We start from the raw sequence: 20,681 nt of genomic DNA, 5'->3' as shown, positions 1-20,681 counted from the left end.
GTGCGTCCTCGGCTTAGCGACCGGGTCTGAATTGGGCCCTAAGCCCTCTTTCCAACCCGAAGTGGTCTTTAGATTTCGCTTGAACGCGGCAATTGTGCCCTGAGATCAACCTTTGAATGAGGAGCACTTTCTTCATTCCTAGAACGTCACCCGAGCTCCGGGGGCAAAGAAGTTCTGACAAGCTGTCAATCTTTTGGTTTTCTTTGATTCCAAAGGAAAGGGGCCTGGTCAGCCTTTAACGCAGACAATTGCAAGTCGAATTATGTTCATCATCTGCCAGTTTTACATTGGGACATGCAAACCTGTTTAACATGCAAAAACTGTGCATCAGGCCTTCTATGGGAGCCGGTCACCTTAAAATTATAGTATGAGGGTGATTCAATAATACCCCTTTCACATCGCAAACCCGGCTCTGACCTGGGATTTTGAACACTGGTCCAACCCAGCTGCGACCTGGGTCAGACTCCTTTTCACACTGCACCTTCGACAGGGTTATTCCCGGGTTGGCCCCGTTCACACTGAACTTGGGTCAGCCATGTTAAACCCTATGAATATCATTAAAAATTTACCTTTTTCAGGCTCACAAACATAAGATGACAAAAGGGAGGGGTGGGGGACTGCTCCCAGCATGGCAGGAATCATGGCTGATGGATTATCACTGTGTAGCCCTGAGTTCATGAGTGTTTGTGCTTTACTGCTGTGTGATTCTGCCAGTGAGAGCATGGTGCAGCTTCTGGCGGGATAGTGTACAGTTCACCTCTTCATCACTCCAATTAGCCATCATTGTAATGACAGTAGTGGTATTAACCCCTTTCAGACTGCTGGAAAGCTGCCTCTGCTGTTGTCTGCAGTGTGCTGCCTGTGTGGCTGCTGACATCATCAAGTGAGACCCAGAAACATCCAATCAGCTGTGTTTGCTGAGTCCCAGGTAGGGCCTGTTCATACTGCACTACAACCTGGGTCGGTCCAGTGTTCAACTCTGGTCGACCCGGGAATTTTTCTGGTGGCGCGTTTACACTGCACCTTGACCCCGGCAATATCCCGGGTTACTTTTTTGCGATGCGAAAGGGGTATAAGTAACCTCTCGTGTTTGTAATGTTCTGTATTTCATTCTAATTTTCTACCAGGCCAGATCAGGTAGACCGGTGCTTCCCCTCACGGCCATTAGACTGCTTCTAATATCAGTCATACTGTACCAATATCAGTTGTAAGATGGCGGGGCTGGCGGAAACATGGTCACCCGTTGAGGTGTGTAGTGTGATCAGATTTTTCCGTCTCAAGGGCTCATCTGCAGCTGAAATTCATCGCCAACTTGACGAGGTGTACGGTGTAACATGTCACGGAAACATGTTTGGGTTTGGTGCACGGGCTTTGATAACGGCAGGACAGACGTTCAAGATGATCAGCGATCCGGTTGGCCAATCAAGTCCACCACGGATGACTATTTGTGCTGCATTGTAGGTTTGAGTCAGGAGGACAGACACATTCGAGTGATATTGCCGATAAACTGTGCACAACAATGTTTGAGCAACTGGGGTACAGGAAAAAGAGTTCAAACAGGGTACGGAAGCAACTCACAGAAGTTCACAAAACCAATAGGATGGATTTGTCTCTTGTGCACTTTGGGCCTGATTCAGCAAGGAACGCAGTTGCTTATACGCACGCAATCGTCCGATTGTTGCGTTCTGTGCATGCATCGCATTGCGTGAACCAGTCATTGCGACCGGGACGGCAATCGCAGGGGCTACGCAGACCCATGGCAAAGTGATAGATGGAAAGTGCCGCTTGTGGGTGATGACGGGGGGGTGGTCGGGCGAACACAGGCGTGCCAGTGCATTGGGAAGGCATTGCAGGGGCGTGCATCAATTATCCACTGCGGTGCCAGACGCAGCCGGAGGCCTCATAGCGTGCGCAGAAGTTATCAATTCCTGAGTGAGGTCTGACCTGCCTTACCTGTGCGTATGGGTCCGATGTTACCGATTGTTTCGCTGTGTTGACAAAGTATACAGATATGAATAAGGGGAAGTGGGCGTCCTTATGTCAGGCTGCGATCGCAATGCGAATGCAAACATTTACATATCACCGCTGATATTAGCAACTACGCTGCGTGCGTATAAGCAGAATACGCTCGTTGGTGAATCAGGCCCTTTATGTGGTACCATGAGGAGGGAGCGCATTTCCTGCAGTGTATCGTTACAGGAGATGAAACGTGGCTGCATCATGTGACACCAGAGACTCGCCAAGCGTCCATGACATGGAAATGGCATCATCCCAACAAACAAAGAAATTCAAAACAACTCCCATCAGCAAAGACGGTCATGGCGACCGTGTTTTGGAGTGCGCATGGGCTTTTTGTTCATTTCCTCACCAAGGGAGATACTGTGAATGCTGTCCGCTATTGTGACGAATTGAGCTGGGTGCGGAGGGCAATTTGCCGAAAACTACCTGTGAATAAGCTTCGTATTGCTGCACGATAACGCCAGGTGCCACTCAGCCACCCACACGTGTGAGTTTTTACGGCGCTACCATTGGGAGGTACTGGACCATCCTCCCAACAACCCTGACATGGCATTGAGTGATTTCCATCTCTCTGGACCATGGCAGAAGCACAAGAATGGAAGGCGATTCGCAGCCGGTGGTGAAGGTCAGCAATCCGCCATGTCCTGGTTTCAGGCACTTGATACTGATTTCTTCTATACTGGGATAGATACCTTGGTGTACTGTTGGAACAAATGCTTAGACAAGAATGGGAACTATGTGGAAAAATTATCTGTACCAAAGTCATACTATTGGTTATACGTATATATTATATACAAGTTGAATTTATTTGACTAGTGCAACCTTCTTCTCATTGGTCTTCCCCACAACTGCCGCTCTCCAATCTCTCTATAACATTGCTGCTAGATTGCTCTTTTTCTCATATTCTTCTGCCCCTGACGACCCCATTTTTGGCAGATTTTATTTGCCGTGTCAGAAGGAGTAAGCGGACTAATGGCATTCTCTGGAAGTTGTTATAAAAACATGGTATAATTTGTTTGGCTATTCAGGGCCGGATTAAGGTCTGTGGGGGCCCCTACCAATAAAAGTTAAATATATATACTGTGTATATATATATATATATATATATATATGTTCACTCTAGGTCCAACGCCCTAGAGAATGGCACATCTAGGCGTGCGCGCCTGAAAAGGAGGCATGACCAATGAAAAGGTGGCGTGTCTTTAAGACGTGTCCCCTTTTCGTCACTTTTGGAGGCATTCCGGGCTGCCCCCAAGCGCTGCTGTCAGTGTGAATGCATGCGCTCGGCATCCATTCACCAGCAGTTTTCCCCACCTGTGGGACACTGCGACCCACGGGTGGGGACGGCACCTGCAGGCTGTTTCAGCGGGGTGCTGCGCCGGAGGACAGGGTGCTTTTTGCCTTTTAGAAATAGGGCAGGGCGCGGCACCCTGTTAAAACAGCCTAGCGGGACTGCTATATTATACACAGTATATATATATATATATATATATATATATATATATACATACAGTCAGGTCCATTAATATTGAGACATTGACAGAATTTTCATATTTTGTCCTCTATTCACCACCACAATGGCTTTGAAATGAAACAAACAAGATGTGATTTAACTGCAGACTTTCAGATTTAATTTTAGGGTAATTACATCCAAATCAGGTGAACGGTGTAGGAATTACAACGGTTTCTATATGTGCCTCCCACTTTTTAAGGGGCCAAAAGTAATGGGACAAACTAAACAATCCTAAATCTAACTTTCACTTTTTAATACTTTGTTGCAAATCCTTTGCAGGCAATTACAGCCTGAAGTCTGGAACGCATAGACATCACCAGACGCTGGGTTTCATCCCTGGTGATGCTCTGCCAGGCCTCTACTGCAAATGTCTTCAGTTCCTGCTTGTTCTTGGGGCATTTTCCTTCAGTTTTGTCTTCATCAAGTGAAATGCATGCTCAATCGGATTCAGGTCAGGGGATTGACTTGGCCATTACATAACATTCCACTTTTTAGCCTTAAAAAACTGTTTGGTTGCTTTTGCAGTATGCTTCGGGTCATTGTCCATCTGCACTGTGAAGCGCTGTCCAATGAGTTCTGAAGCATTTGACTGAATATGAGCATATAATATTGCCCGAAACACTTCAGAATTCATTCTGCTGCTTTTGTCAGCAGTCACATCATCAATAAATACAAGGGAACCAGTTCCATTGGCAGCCATACATGCCCACGCCATGACACTACTATCACCATGCTTCACTGATGAGGTGGTATGTTTTGGATCATGAGCAGTTCCTTTCCTTCTCTTCCCATCACTCTGGTACAAGTTGATCTTTGTCTCATCTGTCAATAGGATGTTGTTCCAGAACTGTAATGGCTTTTTTAGATGTTGTTTGGCAAACTCTAATCTAGTCTTCCTGTTTTTGTGGCTCACCAATGGTTTGCATCTTGTGGTGAACCCTCTATATTCACTCTTGTGAAGTCTTCTCTTGATTGTTGACTTTGACACATATACATCTACCTCCTGGAGAGTGTTCTTGATTTGGCCAACTGTTGTGAAGGGGTTTTTCTTCACCAGGGAAATAATTCATTTGTCATCCACCACAGTTGTTTTCCGTGGTCTTCCGGGTCTTTTGGTGTTGCTGAGCTCTCCGCTGCGTTCTTTCTTTTTAAGAATGTTCCAAACAGTTGATTTGGCCACACCTAATGTTTTTGTTATCTCTCTGATGGGTTTGTTTTGATTTTTCAGCCTAATGATGGCTTGCTTCACTGACAGTGACAGCTCTTTGGATCTCATATTGAGAGTTGACAGCAACTGATTCCAAATGCAAATGTCACACCTAGAATCAACTCCAGACCTTTTACCTGCTTAATTGATAATGAAATAACGAGGGAATAGCCCGCACCTGTCCATGAAATAGCTTTTGAGTTGATAGTCCCATTACTTTTGGCCCCTTAAAAAGTGGGAGGCACATATAGAAACCGTTGTAATTCCTACACCGTTCACCCAATTTGGATGTAATTACCCTCAAATTAAATCTGAAAGTCTGCAGTTAAAGCACATCTTGTTTGTTTCATTTCAAAACCATTGTGGTGGTGAATAGAGGCCAAAATCTGAAAATTCTGTCAATGTCCCAATATTTATGCACCTGACTGAGTGTATATATATATATATATATATATATATATATGTATATATATATATATACATACATACACGCATATATATATACAGTGTATATATATATATATATATGTGTAAATATATATATACATGTACACACATATATACTTAGACACAGATAAACATATACATTGCTGCATACCTCTCCTGGTTTCAGAGGCAGCAGAAGTGTTGGAGGACCAGCGCGATTCTCTGGTCTCTAAAAAGGGGGTGGAGACAAATGCAGGGATGGTGGGGCTTAATCACGGGCCGCAGCTGGCGGCTCCGTTAGAAGAAAAAAGTGTTAATCGGGGATTATGTCGCCCTGCCTATAATCCGGCCCTGTGGCTATTGCATAAACCAATCACTAATACTGATGAATGTGATCAGACTGAAAAGTGCTAAAAAAATAAATAGGCTCAGCACCGGGGTGAGAGAGGTCTCAGTGGCCTATGAAGAAACAGAATATTTATTTATACATTATTTTTATTACAATATATACTTACAGATTATTATAAACATCAGCAATACTGACCACATCCTGAACACATGGCCTCATGTTAACTAAATTTATTTTTTATTTCTACTTTTATTAAATAAACCATGGATTTAGAATAGGTGACTTAAGCAGGAACTGCTTGCCATTGGCTGTTGCACTTTAAATTGTCTTACACTGAGTTTTTTGTGACTATTTGTCCATTAATTGCTCTTTCAACCAATGTGGACAACATTTAGGAATGAATTGGCTGCTGCCGAGGGTTGAGCACATTGTAAACCGTTCGTTATGTCCAATAATGTTGTCTTTTATGTAATCTGCCATTCTTCTGATTGCCGGAGCGCCTCTAATTACCCCAAATGATCACTTGCAGGAGCTGTGTGTTCCCCATTCTCCTCATTCTGCGTGATGTCACCTGTAACACCCTCTGTAGCTGTATTAGTAGGTGATCCTGTGGAGGGAAAATAAAATGGATAAATGTCTTTACAGATAGATGTATTTCTTCTGCCTGCTGGGAAATGCCCGTTACTAATGGAGTTATTTTAAGGTCAAACATACAGAAAAGTTTTACAAAATAGTGGTAGCTCATATCAACCTAATAGTTATTTCACAGTTGCTTGTAAAGGGGAGGGGGTTTACTCTGGAGTACAAAAAAAAAAGTTTCCCTCCAGCACACTGCAATAAAAAAAAGCAAAAAGACTTGAATACTACATAGTAGAAATTCTGAGATCTTTGTTGCATATATTTGCAAATACATGGTTAAGTGCTGGGCCGCGTCAAGGCTCCTCTGTACCGGCGTCCCTAATGCTACTGTACATAACAATAGCACCCACTCATAATTGCATACTGTTGTGCTACATGATGACAGCACATACATAAATATACAATGGTGGCCAAAATTGCAGACACTTTTTGAAATTTGAATGTTTTTCAACTTTGAATGCCTAGAAAAACTGTTACACATCACGCAGTGCAATCATTCGTATATCAAATGAAAGGAAATGTAATGCTGAATTCAACACAATAAGCAGAGGTCAAATATTTGCATTACAAGGGAAGTTATGCAGTGAAAACAACACTTAGGGTGAAAATCTCTGTGTACTTATGACGTTACTGTCCTATCAGTATTTCGTTGGGTATCCTTATTTTTCAAGACAGCAGCACAGTGACGTGTCATTGAGCCAACCAATGTTTGGAGCTCTTCCTTCTTTATTATGTGGTGCATGAGACAATTATAGCCTCAATTAATTGTCTTTTATTGGATGGACGCCTCAGATGTACCAGTTTTTTCAAACGGAACCACAAATGTTCTATGAGGTTCAGGTCTGGGCTGTTTCCTGGCCATCCCAGCATCTGTATGTCATTCTCCGTGAACCACTGTTGGCATATCCGTGCAGTGTGGCAGGGAGCTGAATCCTGCTGGAAAAAAAATGGGGCATTATCTGGAAAACGATCCCTGATAGAAGGTAGAAGTTTTGGCTTTAGGATGGTGTCAATGTACTTTCTGCTGCTCAGTGTGCCATCTATGACATAAAGGCGGCCTACAGCATCTGCTGTCATACATGCCCAGATCATAACACTTGTAGGATTCTTTGTCGCTTGAATAAAATCTGGATGTACCTCTTCCCCGATGCAACGTCTCACACATTTTCTCCCATCACTACCAAATATTGATATCTTAGTTTCGTCACTCCATATCACTTGTTTCCACTGACCTTCTGTCCATGCAATGTGTTCTTTTGCCCACTGTATTCGTTTCTGCCGCTGCTTTTTATTCAGCAATGGCTTTTTTCGGGGAATCCTACCAATTAGGCCAACCTCTGTTAGTCTTCTTCGTACCGTTCTTGCACTGACAAAAACACAAGTTGCACTCAGGGCCTGATTCAGACCCGGTCGCAAGCGCTGTGCGCTCGCAAACGGGTTGATGATGGGCCAGTGCGCATGCGCACGACGGAGTCGGCTATGTCGTGCGCATGTGCGAGACCCGGATAGCGACGGGCACTCCGTCGCTCTGGGTCTTGCAACAAAGGGGGCTTGCTGTCGATGTTGAGTGACAGCACGCCCCCTTTGGTGGGTTGGCCGGGGGAGTGGCTGCCCAAACGGAGGCGTTCCCATGTGAACGCCTTCGTTTGGGGGCGGCCCCACTGACATCACGAGTGATGTCAGTGGGAGAGATTTCGGCTCTGTTAGAGACGTAATCTCTCTGGGGCTTGCGGCAACGAGAACCTACCACAAGGGTCTCGTCGTAAGCCCGATGGTCGCGATGGCCTTGACCATCGCGATCATCTTCCTGGCCGCTCACTATAGCTGTGGGTGGTCACCCACAGCTATGCGAGCGGCTAGGAGGCCATTCTAAAATAAAAAACGCCCGGCCCTGATTCAGAGCGAGTGCAAGCGGTTCGATGGTGGCCCAGTGCGCATGCGCACGACCCGGATAGTGACGGGCAAACCGTCGCTCCGGGTCTCGTACCAAAGGGGGCGTGCTGTCGATGTTGAGTGACAGCACGCCCCCTTTGGTGGGCGGGCCAGGGGAGTGGCTGCCCAAACAGAGGCGTTCCCATGTGCACGCCTCCGTTTGGGGGTGGCCCCACTGACATCACGAGTGATGTCAGTGGGAGAGATTTCGGCTGTGTTAGAGCCGAAATCTCTCTGGGGCCTGCGGCAACGAGACCCTACCACAAGGGTCTCGTCGCAAGCCCGATGGTCGCGATGGTCTTGACCATCGCGACCATCTTCCTGGCCGCTCGCTATAGCTGTGGGTGGTAACCCAAAGCTATGCGAGCGGCCAGGAGGCCGCTCTAAAAAACCAGAAGGCCGGCCCTGATTCAGAGCGAGCGCTCTGTCAGAGCGTCCGGCTCTGAATCAGGCCCTTAGTTCACTGCTAATGGCCGCAGATGACATCCATCTGTCCCTGACGCAAATTTGTTTTATTCTCCTATCATCAACAGCTGTTGTGCACTTTTTCCGGCCTTTTCCTTCTTTGTTTGTACAGATTGTGTTTCCTGATAGCGGAAACAAAACTTTCGTACTCCTGATGATGTCACATTCCCACCAACTTCTCTCGCAAATGCTGCATACGAAAGACCATTTTTACGTAACACCACAATCCTGGATCTCTTCCTGGGTGACCAGTCACCCCTTTGCCTGGATGACATTGTTGTATTTATTTTTTACACTGTCAATAGCACTAAATACACACAAACATCCAACCGTAATTACACTTCAGTAACCAACTTTATTCTGCAAAATGAAGCAGCCAATCTGACCTTTCCCACCTTTGAACATGACCTTGCACCTGCTCATAAATGACAGCTGATTGGTCCTCAGAACAACGATTCCGATTAGCTGGTAGTAGTCAATCCGCTTCTTGAATCTCACGCATCTGTGCTTCTTTCTCTGATTTAAATTAGCATAACTTCCCTTGTAATGCAAATATTTGACCTCTGTTTATTGTGTTGAATTCAGCATTAAATTTCCTTTCAATAGATATATGAATCATTGCACTGCGTGAAGTGTAACAGTTTTTATAAGCATTCAAAGTTGAAAAACATTAAAATTTAAAAATGTGTCCGCAATTTTGGCCACCACTGTATATAAGCTGAGAGCCAACTCACCTGGGGGTAAATTTACTAAAGTTCGATTATGTTTTCTGTTCGATTTTGCATTCGATTTCAGTTCGTTTTTTTATGAACGGATTTACTAAAGGCCAAAAATCGAACAGAAAGATGAATTTCAAATGAAATCGAATATCTGAAAAAACATTGATGTTTTCACATAGAGGACAATAGGATCCCTTCATTTACTAACATTCGATTTGTAAATCGAATAAAAAACTAACTCAAACTCGAACAGGAAATCCCCAAATGAAGAGAAGAACTTCATGCTTTAGTTTTCAGCATGAGCAGCTCGATTTGACACAGATACATGCGTACATCAGTGAGATGCATGCATGTATCTTAGTGTAACAAGCTTGTAAAGAGTTAATGTAAAAAAAAAAAAATGATGTGGGATCCCCACCTAAATACACAACCAGCCCCGGACTTTTCATAGCCAGTCCTGGTTGTGTTAAGTACAGGGAAAAATTTGCGTAGGGTTCCACTGTACTAATCACAACCAGCACTGGGCTCAGATCCTGCCCCGGTTCTGGAATTACAGGGGGAAAAAATGCGTAGGGTCCCCCTGTAATCTCCAGAACCAGCACTGGACCCTTTCTAGCGGGGGGCTGATGACACAGCCAGGGAAGCCCTTTCCCTGGGCCACCCAGCCGCAGCATCAGTCCTGACCGCTAGTCAGCCTAGGCCCAGGGATCCCTGATTCGTTTTGAAGTGGGATTTGCTTTTCGATTTGGACATGAATATGCCAAATCGAACAGCAAATCCCTTCTTAACATGAAACAAGATTGAATTTGATTAGAAAATCGAAAGCAAAATCCATTCTTAGTAAATTTGAGATTTACTGAGGGATTTTGCTGTTCGAGTTCAATTCGATCTCAGGAGATTTCAGTGATTCATAAAAATGAATCACAAATTGAACTTTAGTAAATTTACCCCATGGAGGTACCCCAGGGACCTCCAAAAAGCACCCTCCCAATGCTGGTCCTATCCATGCCTTTCAGAACAGCAATACAAAATAGTGGTTGCTCATATCAACCTAATAGTTTTCCACAGGTGCTTGTAAAGGGGAGGTTTTACTCTGGGCTACAGAAAAAAAATAAAAAAAAGTTTCCCTCCAGCACACAGCAAAAAAAACAACAACAGCAAAAAGACTTGAATACTACATGATAATAGAAATCCAGAGGTCTTTGTTGCATATATTTGCAAATACATGGTTAAGTTTAAGATGAGTTTACATGTCTTTGTTATTTCATGGGTTGCACATCTAGACCTTTATTCAGAGTCAGATGGGAACGAAATTTGTGGCTTCTTTTTTGAACGTAAGTTACATTATTCTTTAGTGCGTATGTTCGTTTTATTGCAATACGCGTCTTTTTTCCTGGTACGCCAGGCTTGGAACTGCGTACTACGACGAGGCCAGGCTCAGGTTGGGACTGGGTATACAGAGTTGCCACAGTGCTGTTGTCACTGAGTAGAAAGGCCGATGAAAAGTCAGAAATGTAGCTGGCTGACCTGCGGGTGCTAAGACCCTGCTGTAGATGAAACTGAGCAGGGGCGGATTGGCCGTAGGCCGATGGCCTGATGTCTTTATTTTTTTCTTCTTTCTTTCATGCCAGTCTGTTTTTTTTTTATTGGGCTGGTTGGCAATAGGCAAGTGGGCGGAGACTTGAGCAGATGGGCGGGCCGGGGGGGCAGAGATTTCAGTGGGCGGATGGACCGATGAGTGAAGTACTGGGAAACGAGGAGCATCCAGGCAGATGGATCATGGGAATGCTTTTGGTGTTCTGTTCAGCTTAGGGGTGGTCCCAGCAGGAGCAGTATCAGACAGCAGTAACCGCGGATCTCAGAGTCTTACAGCATTGGTAAAGCTGCAATGGGGATCCAGCACTATATTTACCAGTTTTGGACAAAAAAAAATTGTCTCTTTCATCGATCTTTCAATGTCTACCCCTCTTCTCTTTCTGTCACCTTCCCTAATCTCTCACTCTTTCTTCCTTTTAACCCTTCTCTCTTTGTCTCGCTCCCTAAACCCCCTCTACCTCCTCACTCACTCCTCATTCCACTCTCATCTCTCTCTGCCTCATGCCTCCCCTCGACTCTCTCGCCTCTCATCCCCCCATCTCTCTCCACCTCATTCCCTCTCCCTCCTTCACATTCCACCCCATCTATATTCACTTAATTCCTTTAACTCTCTCTCTACTTCTAAATGCCACCTCATCTCTATCTGCCTCACCCCCCCTCTTTCTCACTTCATACATCAACCTCTCCCCACATTCCCTCATTTCTCTCTGCCTCACCCGCTCTCCCTGCCTCACCCCCCCCTCTCTACAGCAACCCCCCTATTTTTACTCTTCAGTCCTTCCCCTCTGTCTCTCTTTATTAATTCACCTCTCTCTTCATTCACCCCTCATCCCTCTCTGCCTCATCCTCCCTCACTCTCTTTGCGTTTCTCCCTCAGCTCTCTCTTCATTCCCCCTTCATTTCTCACTTCCTCATCCCTCCCCCTCTCTCTCCTCATTTCTCCCCTTCATCTCTCTCTACATTCCCCCCTCATCTCTCTCTACATTCCCCCCTCATCTCTCTCTACATTCCCCCCTATCTCTCTCTACATTCCACCCTCATCTCTCTCTACATTCCCCCCTCATCTCTCTCTACATTCCCCCCTATCTCTCTCTACATTCCCCCCTATCTCTCTCTACATTCCCCCCTCATCTCTCTCTACATTCCCCCCTATCTCTCTCTACATTCCCCCCTCATCTCTCTCTACATTCCCCCCTATCTCTCTCTACATTCCCCCCTATCTCTCTCTACATTACCCCCTATCTCTCTCTACATCCCCCCTCATCTCTCTCTACATCCCCCCTCATCTCTCTCTACATTCCCCCCTATCTCTCTCTACATTCCCCCCTCATCTCTCTCTACATTCCCAGCTATCTCTCTCTACATTCCCCCCTCATCTCTCTCTACATTCCCCCCTCATCTCTCTCTACATTCCCCCCTATCTCTCTCTACATTCCCCCCTCATCTCTCTCTACATTCCCCCTATCTCTCTCTACATTCCCCCCATCTCTCTCTACATCCCCCCCTCATCTCTCTCTACATTCCCCCCTATCTATCTCTACATTACCCCCATCTCTCTCTACATTCCCCCCTCATCTCTCTCTACATTCCCCCCTATCTCTCTCTACATTCTCCCCTATCTCTCTCTACATTCCCCCCTATCTCTCTCTTCATTCCGCCCTCATTTCTCACTTCCTCATCCCTCCCCCTCTCTCTCCTCATTTCTCCCCTTCATCTCTCTCTACATTCCCCCCTCATCTCTCTCTACATTCCCCCCTATCTCTCTCTACATTCCCCCCTCATCTCTCTCTACATTCCCCCCTCATCTCTCTCTACATTCCCCCCTATCTCTCTCTACATTCCCCCCTATCTCTCTCTACATTCCCCCCTCATCTCTCTCTACATTCCCCCCTATCTCTCTCTACATTCCCCCTATCTCTCTCTACATTACCCCCTATCTCTCTCTACATCCCCCCTCATCTCTCTCTACATCCCCCTCATCTCTCTCTACATTCCCCCCTATCTCTCTCTACATTCCCCCCTCATCTCTCTCTACATTCCCCCCTATCTCTCTCTACATTCCCCCCTCATCTCTCTCTACATTCCCCCCTCATCTCTCTCTACATTCCCCCCTATCTCTCTCTACATTCCCCCCTCATCTCTCTCTACATTCCCCCTATCTCTCTCTACATTACCCCCATCTCTCTCTACATTCCCCCCTCATCTCTCTCTACATTCCCCCCTATCTCTATCTACATTACCCCATCTCTCTCTACATTCCCCCCTCATCTCTCTCTACATTCCCCCCTATCTCTCTCTACATTCTCCCCTATCTCTCTCTACATTCCCCCCTATCTCTATCTTCATTCCCCCCTCATTTCTCACTTCCTCATCCCTCCCCCTCTCTCTCCTCATTTCTCCCCTTCATCTCTCTCTACATTCCCCCCTCATCTCTCTCTACATTCCGCCCTCATCTCTCTCTACATTACCCCCATCTCTCTCTACATTCCCCCCTCATCTCTCTCTACATTCCCCCTATCTCTCTCTACATTCGCCCCTATCTCTCTCTACATTCCCCCCTATCTCTCTCTACATTCCCCCCTCATCTCTCTCTACATTCCCCCCTCATCTCTCTCTACATTCCTCCCTCATCTCTCTCTACATTCCCCCCTCATCTCTCTCTACATTACCCCCTCATCTCCCTCTACATTCTCCTCTATCTCTCTCTACATTCCCCCCTCATCTCTCTCTACATTCCCCCCTCATCTCTCTCTACATTCCGCCCTATCTCTCTCTACATTCCCCCCTTATCTCTCTCTACATTCCCCCCTCATCTCTCTCTACATTCCCCCCTCATCTCTCTCTACATTCCCCCTATCTCTCTCTACATTCCTCCCTCATCTCTCTCTACATTCCCCCCCTCATCTCTCAACATTCCCCCTTCATCTCTCTCTACATTTCCCCCTATCTCTCTCTACATTCCCCCCCTCATCTCTCTCTACATTCCCCCCTCATCTCTCTCTACATTTCCCCCTATCTCTCTCTACATTCCCCCCTATCTCTCTCTACATTCCCCCCTTATCTCTCTCTACATTCCCCCCTATCTCTCTCTACATTCCCCCCTCACCTCTCTCTACATTCCCCCCTCATCTCTCTCTACATTCCCCCCTCATCTCTCTCTACATTCCCCCCTCATCTCTCTCTACATTTCCCCCTATCTCTCTCTACATTCCCCCCTATCTCTCTCTACATTCCCCCCTTATCTCTCTCTACATTCCCCCCTATCTCTCTCTACATTCCCCCCTCACCTCTCTCTACATTCCCCCTTCATCTCTCTCTACATTCCCCCCTATCTCTCTCTACATTCCCCCTATCTCTCTCTACATTTCCCCCTATCTCTCTCTACATTCCCCCCTATCTCTCTCTACATTTCCCCCTATCTCTCTCTACATTCCCCCCTTATCTCTCTCTACATTCCCCCCTCATCTCTCTCTACATTCCCCCCTCATCTCTCTCTACATTCCCCCTATCTCTCTCTACATTCCTCCCTCATCTCTCTCTACATTCCCCCCCTCATCTCTCAACATTCCCCCTTCATCTCTCTCTACATTTCCCCCTATCTCTCTCTACATTCCCCCCCTCATCTCTCTCTACATTCCCCCCTCATCTCTCTCTACATTTCCCCCTATCTCTCTCTACATTCCCCCCTATCTCTCTCTACATTCCCCCCTCACCTCTCTCTACATTCCCCCCTCATCTCTCTCTACATTCCCCCCTCATCTCTCTCTACATTCCCCCCTCATCTCTCTCTACATTTCCCCCTATCTCTCTCTACATTCCCCCCTATCTCTCTCTACATTCCCCCCTTATCTCTCTCTACATTCCCCCCTATCTCTCTCTACATTCCCCCCTCACCTCTCTCTACATTCCCCCTTCATCTCTCTCTACATTCCCCCCTATCTCTCTCTACATTCCCCCTATCTCTCTCTACATTTCCCCCTATCTCTCTCTACATTCCCCCCTATCTCTCTCTACATTTCCCCCTATCTCTCTCTACATTCCCCCTTATCTCTCTCTACATTCCCCCCTCATCTCTCTCTACATTCCCCCTATCTCTCTCTACATTACCCCCATCTCTCTCTACATTCCCCCCTCATCTCTCTCTACATTCCCCCTATCTCTCTCTACATTCCCCCCTCATCTCTCTCTACATTCCCCCCTATCTCTCTCTACATTCCCCCCTCATCTCTCTCTACATTCCCCCCTCATCTCTCTCTACATTCCCCCCTATCTCTCTCTACATTCCCCCCTCATCTCTCTCTACATTCCCCCTATCTCTCTCTACATTACCCCCATCTCTCTCTACATTCCCCCCTCATCTCTCTCTACATTCCCCCCTATCTCTATCTACATTACCCCATCTCTCTCTACATTCCCCCCTCATCTCTCTCTACATTCCCCCCTATCTCTCTCTACATTCTCCCCTATCTCTCTCTACATTCCCCCCTATCTCTATCTTCATTCCCCCCTCATTTCTCACTTCCTCATCCCTCCCCCTCTCTCTCCTCATTTCTCCCCTTCATCTCTCTCTACATTCCCCCCTCATCTCTCTCTACATTCCGCCCTCATCTCTCTCTACATTACCCCCATCTCTCTCTACATTCCCCCCTCATCTCTCTCTACATTCCCCCTATCTCTCTCTACATTCTCCCCTATCTCTCTCTACATTCCCCCCTATCTCTCTCTACATTCCCCCCTCATCTCTCTCTACATTCCCCCCTCATCTCTCTCTACATTCCTCCCTCATCTCTCTCTACATTCCCCCCTCATCTCTCTCTACATTACCCCCTCATCTCCCTCTACATTCTCCTCTATCTCTCTCTACATTCCCCCCTCATCTCTCTCTACATTCCCCCCTCATCTCTCTCTACATTCCGCCCTATCTCTCTCTACATTCCCCCCTTATCTCTCTCTACATTCCCCCCTCATCTCTCTCTACATTCCCCCCTCATCTCTCTCTACATTCCCCCTATCTCTCTCTACATTCCTCCCTCATCTCTCTCTACATTCCCCCCCTCATCTCTCAACATTCCCCCTTCATCTCTCTCTACATTTTCCCCTATCTCTCTCTACATTCCCCCCCTCATCTCTCTCTACATTCCCCCCTCATCTCTCTCTACATTTCCCCCTATCTCTCTCTACATTCCCCCCTATCTCTCTCTACATTCCCCCCTTATCTCTCTCTACATTCCCCCCTATCTCTCTCTACATTCCCCCCTCACCTCTCTCTACATTCCCCCCTCATCTCTCTCTACATTCCCCCCTCATCTCTCTCTACATTCCCCCCTCATCTCTCTCTACATTTCCCCCTATCTCTCTCTACATTCCCCCCTATCTCTCTCTACATTCCCCCCTTATCTCTCTCTACATTCCCCCCTATCTCTGTCTACATTCCCCCCTCACCTCTCTCTACATTCCCCCTTCATCTCTCTCTACATTCCCCCCTATCTCTCTCTACATTCCCCCTATCTCTCTCTACATTTCCCCCTATCTCTCTCTACATTCCCCCCTATCTCTCTCTACATTTCCCCCTATCTCTCTCTACATTCCCCCCTTATCTCTCTCTACATTCCCCCCTCATCTCTCTCTACATTCCCCCCTCATCTCTCTCTACATTCCCCCTATCTCTCTCTACATTCCTCCCTCATCTCTCTCTACATTCCCCCCCTCATCTCTCAACATTCCCCCTTCATCTCTCTCTACATTTCCCCCTATCTCTCTCTACATTCCCCCCCTCATCTCTCTCTACATTCCCCCCTCATCTCTCTCTACATTTCCCCCTATCTCTCTCTACATTCCCCCCTATCTCTCTCTACATTCCCCCCTTATCTCTCTCTACATTCCCCCCTATCTCTCTCTACATTCCCCCCTCACCTCTCTCTACATTCCCCCCTCATCTCTCTCTACATTCCCCCCTCATCTCTCTCTACATTCCCCCCTCATCTCTCTCTACATTTCCCCCTATCTCTCTCTACATTCCCCCCTATCTCTCTCTACATTCCCCCCTTATCTCTCTCTACATTCCCCCCTATCTCTCTCTACATTCCCCCCTCACCTCTCTCTACATTCCCCCTTCATCTCTCTCTACATTCCCCCCTATCTCTCTCTACATTCCCCCTATCTCTCTCTACATTTCCCCCTATCTCTCTCTACATTCCCCCCTATCTCTCTCTACATTTCCCCCTATCTCTCTCTACATTCCCCCTTATCTCTCTCTACATTCCCCCCTCATCTCTCTCTAAATTCCCCCCTCATCTCTCTCTACATTTCCCCCTATCTCTCTCTACATTCCCCACTCATCTCTCTCTACATTCCCCCCTCATCTCTCTCTACATTCCCCCCTCATCTCTCTCTACATTCCCCCCTTATCTCTCTCTACATTCCCCCCTCATCTCTCTCTACATTCCCCCCTCATCTCTCTCTACATTCCCCCCTCAACTCTCTCTACATTACCCCCTATCATTCTCTACATTCCCTCCTCATCTCTCTCTACATTCCCCCCAATCTCTCTCTACATTCCCCCCTAATCTCTCTCTACATTCCTCCCTCACCTCTCTCTGTCTTACCCCCTCTCTTCATCTCTCATTCCTTCCCCTCTCTCTTCATTTCTCCCCTTCATCTCTCTCTACATTCCCCCTTATCTCTCTCTACATTACCCCCTATCTCCCTCTACATTCCCCCTATCTCTCTCTACATTCCCCCCTCATCTCTCTCTACATTCCCCCCTCATCTCTCTCTACATTACCCCCTCATCTCTCTCTACATTCCCCCCTATCTCTCTCTACATTCCCCCCCTCATCTCTCTCTACATCCCCCCCTCATCTCTCTCTGTCTTACCCCCTCTCTTCATCTCTCATTCCTTCCACTCTCTCTCTACATTCCCCCCTCATCTCTCTCTACATTCCCCCCTCATCTCTCTCTACATTCCCCCCTATCTCTCTCTACATTCCCCCCTATCTCTCTCTACATTACCCCCTATCTCTCTCTACATCCCCCCTCATCTCTCTCTACATCCCCCCTCATCTCTCTCTACATTCCCCCCTATCTCTCTCTACATTCCCCCCTCATCTCTCTCTACATTCCCAGCTATCTCTCTCTACATTCCCCCCTCATCTCTCTCTACATTCCCCCCTCATCTCTCTCTACATTCCCCCTATCTCTCTCTACATTCCCCCCTCATCTCTCTCTACATTCCCCCCAATCTCTCTCTACATTCCCCCATCTCTCTCTACATCCCCCCCTCATCTCTCTCTACATTCCCCCCTATCTCTCTCTACATTACCCCCATCTCTCTCTACATTCCCCCCTCATCTCTCTCTACATTCCCCCCTATCTCTCTCTACATTCTCCCCTATCTCTCTCTACATTCCCCCCTATCTCTCTCTTCATTCCGCCCTCATTTCTCACTTCCTCATCCCTCCCCCTCTCTCTCCTCATTTCTCCCCTTCATCTCTCTCTACATTCCCCCCTCATCTCTCTCTACATTCCCCCCTATCTCTCTCTACATTCCCCCCTCATCTCTCTCTACATTCCCCCCTCATCTCTCTCTACATTCCCCCCTATCTCTCTCTACATTCCCCCCTATCTCTCTCTACATTCCCCCCTCATCTCTCTCTACATTCCCCCCTATCTCTCTCTACATTCACCCCTATCTCTCTCTACATTACCCCCTATCTCTCTCTACATCCCCCCTCATCTCTCTCTACATCCCCCTCATCTCTCTCTACATTCCCCCCTATCTCTCTCTACATTCCCCCCTCATCTCTCTCTACATTCCCCCCTATCTCTCTCTACATTCCCCCCTCATCTCTCTCTACATTCCCCCCTCATCTCTCTCTACATTCCCCCCTATCTCTCTCTACATTCCCCCCTCATCTCTCTCTACTTTCCCCCTATCTCTCTCTACATTACCCCCATCTCTCTCTACATTCCCCCCTCATCTCTCTCTACATTCCCCCCTATCTCTATCTACATTACCCCATCTCTCTCTACATTCCCCCCTCATCTCTCTCTACATTCCCCCCTATCTCTCTCTACATTCTCCCCTATCTCTCTCTACATTCCCCCCTATCTCTATCTTCATTCCCCCCTCATTTCTCACTTCCTCATCCCTCCCCCTCTCTCTCCTCATTTCTCCCCTTCATCTCTCTCTACATTCCCCCCTCATCTCTCTCTACATTCCGCCCTCATCTCTCTCTACATTACCCCCATCTCTCTCTACATTCCCCCTTATCTCTCTCTACATTCCCCCTATCTCTCTCTACATTCTCCCCTATCTCTCTCTACATTCCCCCCTATCTCTCTCTACATTCCCCCCTCATCTCTCTCTACATTCCCCCCTCATCTCTCTCTACATTCCTCCCTCATCTCTCTCTACATTCCCCCCTCATCTCTCTCTACATTACCCCCTCATCTCCCTCTACATTCTCCTCTATCTCTCTCTACATTCCCCCCTCATCTCTCTCTACATTCCCCCCTCATCTCTCTCTACATTCCCCCCTATCTCTCTCTACATTCCCCCCTTATCTCTCTCTACATTCCCCCCTCATCTCTCTCTACATTCCCCCCTCATCTCTCTCTACATTCCCCCTATCTCTCTCTACATTCCTCCCTCATCTCTCTCTACATTCCCCCCCTCATCTCTCAACATTCCCCCCTCATCTCTCTCTACATTTCCCCCTATCTCTCTCTACATTCCCCCCCTCATCTCTCTCTACATTCCCCCCTCATCTCTCTCTACATTTCCCCCTATCTCTCTCTACATTCCCCCCTATCTCTCTCTACATTCCCCCCTTATCTCTCTCTACATTCCCCCCTATCTCTCTCTACATTCCCCCCTCACCTCTCTCTACATTCCCCCCTCATCTCTCTCTACATTCCCCCCTCATATCTCTCTACATTCCCCCCTCATCTCTCTCTACATTTCCCCCTATCTCTCTCTACATTCCCCCCTATCTCTCTCTACATTCCCCCCTTATCTCTCTCTACATTCCCCCCTATCTCTCTCTACATTCCCCCCTCACCTCTCTCTACATTCCCCCTTCATCTCTCTCTACATTCCCCCCTATCTCTCTCTACATTTCCCCCTATCTCTCTCTACATTCCCCCCTATCTCTCTCTACATTTCCCCCTATCTCTCTCTACATTCCCCCTTATCTCTCTCTACATTCCCCCCTCATCTCTCTCTAAATTCCCCCCTCATCTCTCTCTACATTTCCCCCTATCTCTCTCTACATTCTCAACTCATCTCTCTCTACATTCCCCCCTCATCTCTCTCTACATTCCCCCCTCATCTCTCTCTACATTCCCCCCTCAACTCTCTCTACATTACCCCCTATCACTCTCTACATTCCCTCCTCATCTCTCTCTACATTCCCCCCAATCTCTCTCTACATTCCTCCCTCATCTCTCTCTACATTCCTCCCTCACCTCTCTCTGTCTTACCCCCTCTCTTCATCTCTCATTCCTTCCCCTCTCTCTTCATTTCTCCCCTTCATCTCTCTCTACATTCCCCCTTATCTCTCTCTACATTACCCCCTATCTCCCTCTACATTCCCCCTATCTCTCTCTACATTCCCCCCTCATCTCTCTCTACATTCCCCCCTCATCTCTCTCTACATTACCCCCTCATCTCTCTCTACATTCCCCCCTATCTCTCTCTACATTCCCCCCCTCATCTCTCTCTACATCCCCCCCTCATCTCTCTCTGTCTTACCCCCTCTCTTCATCTCTCATTCCTTCCACTCTCTCTCTACATTCCCCCCTCATCTCTCTCTA

The sequence above is a fragment of the Taudactylus pleione genome, unplaced genomic scaffold (assembly GCF_031769625.1).
Source record: "Taudactylus pleione unplaced genomic scaffold, aTauple2 ptg002101l, whole genome shotgun sequence".
Lineage (NCBI taxonomy): Eukaryota > Metazoa > Chordata > Amphibia > Anura > Myobatrachidae > Taudactylus > Taudactylus pleione.
This window is presented reverse-complemented; position numbering follows the sequence as displayed.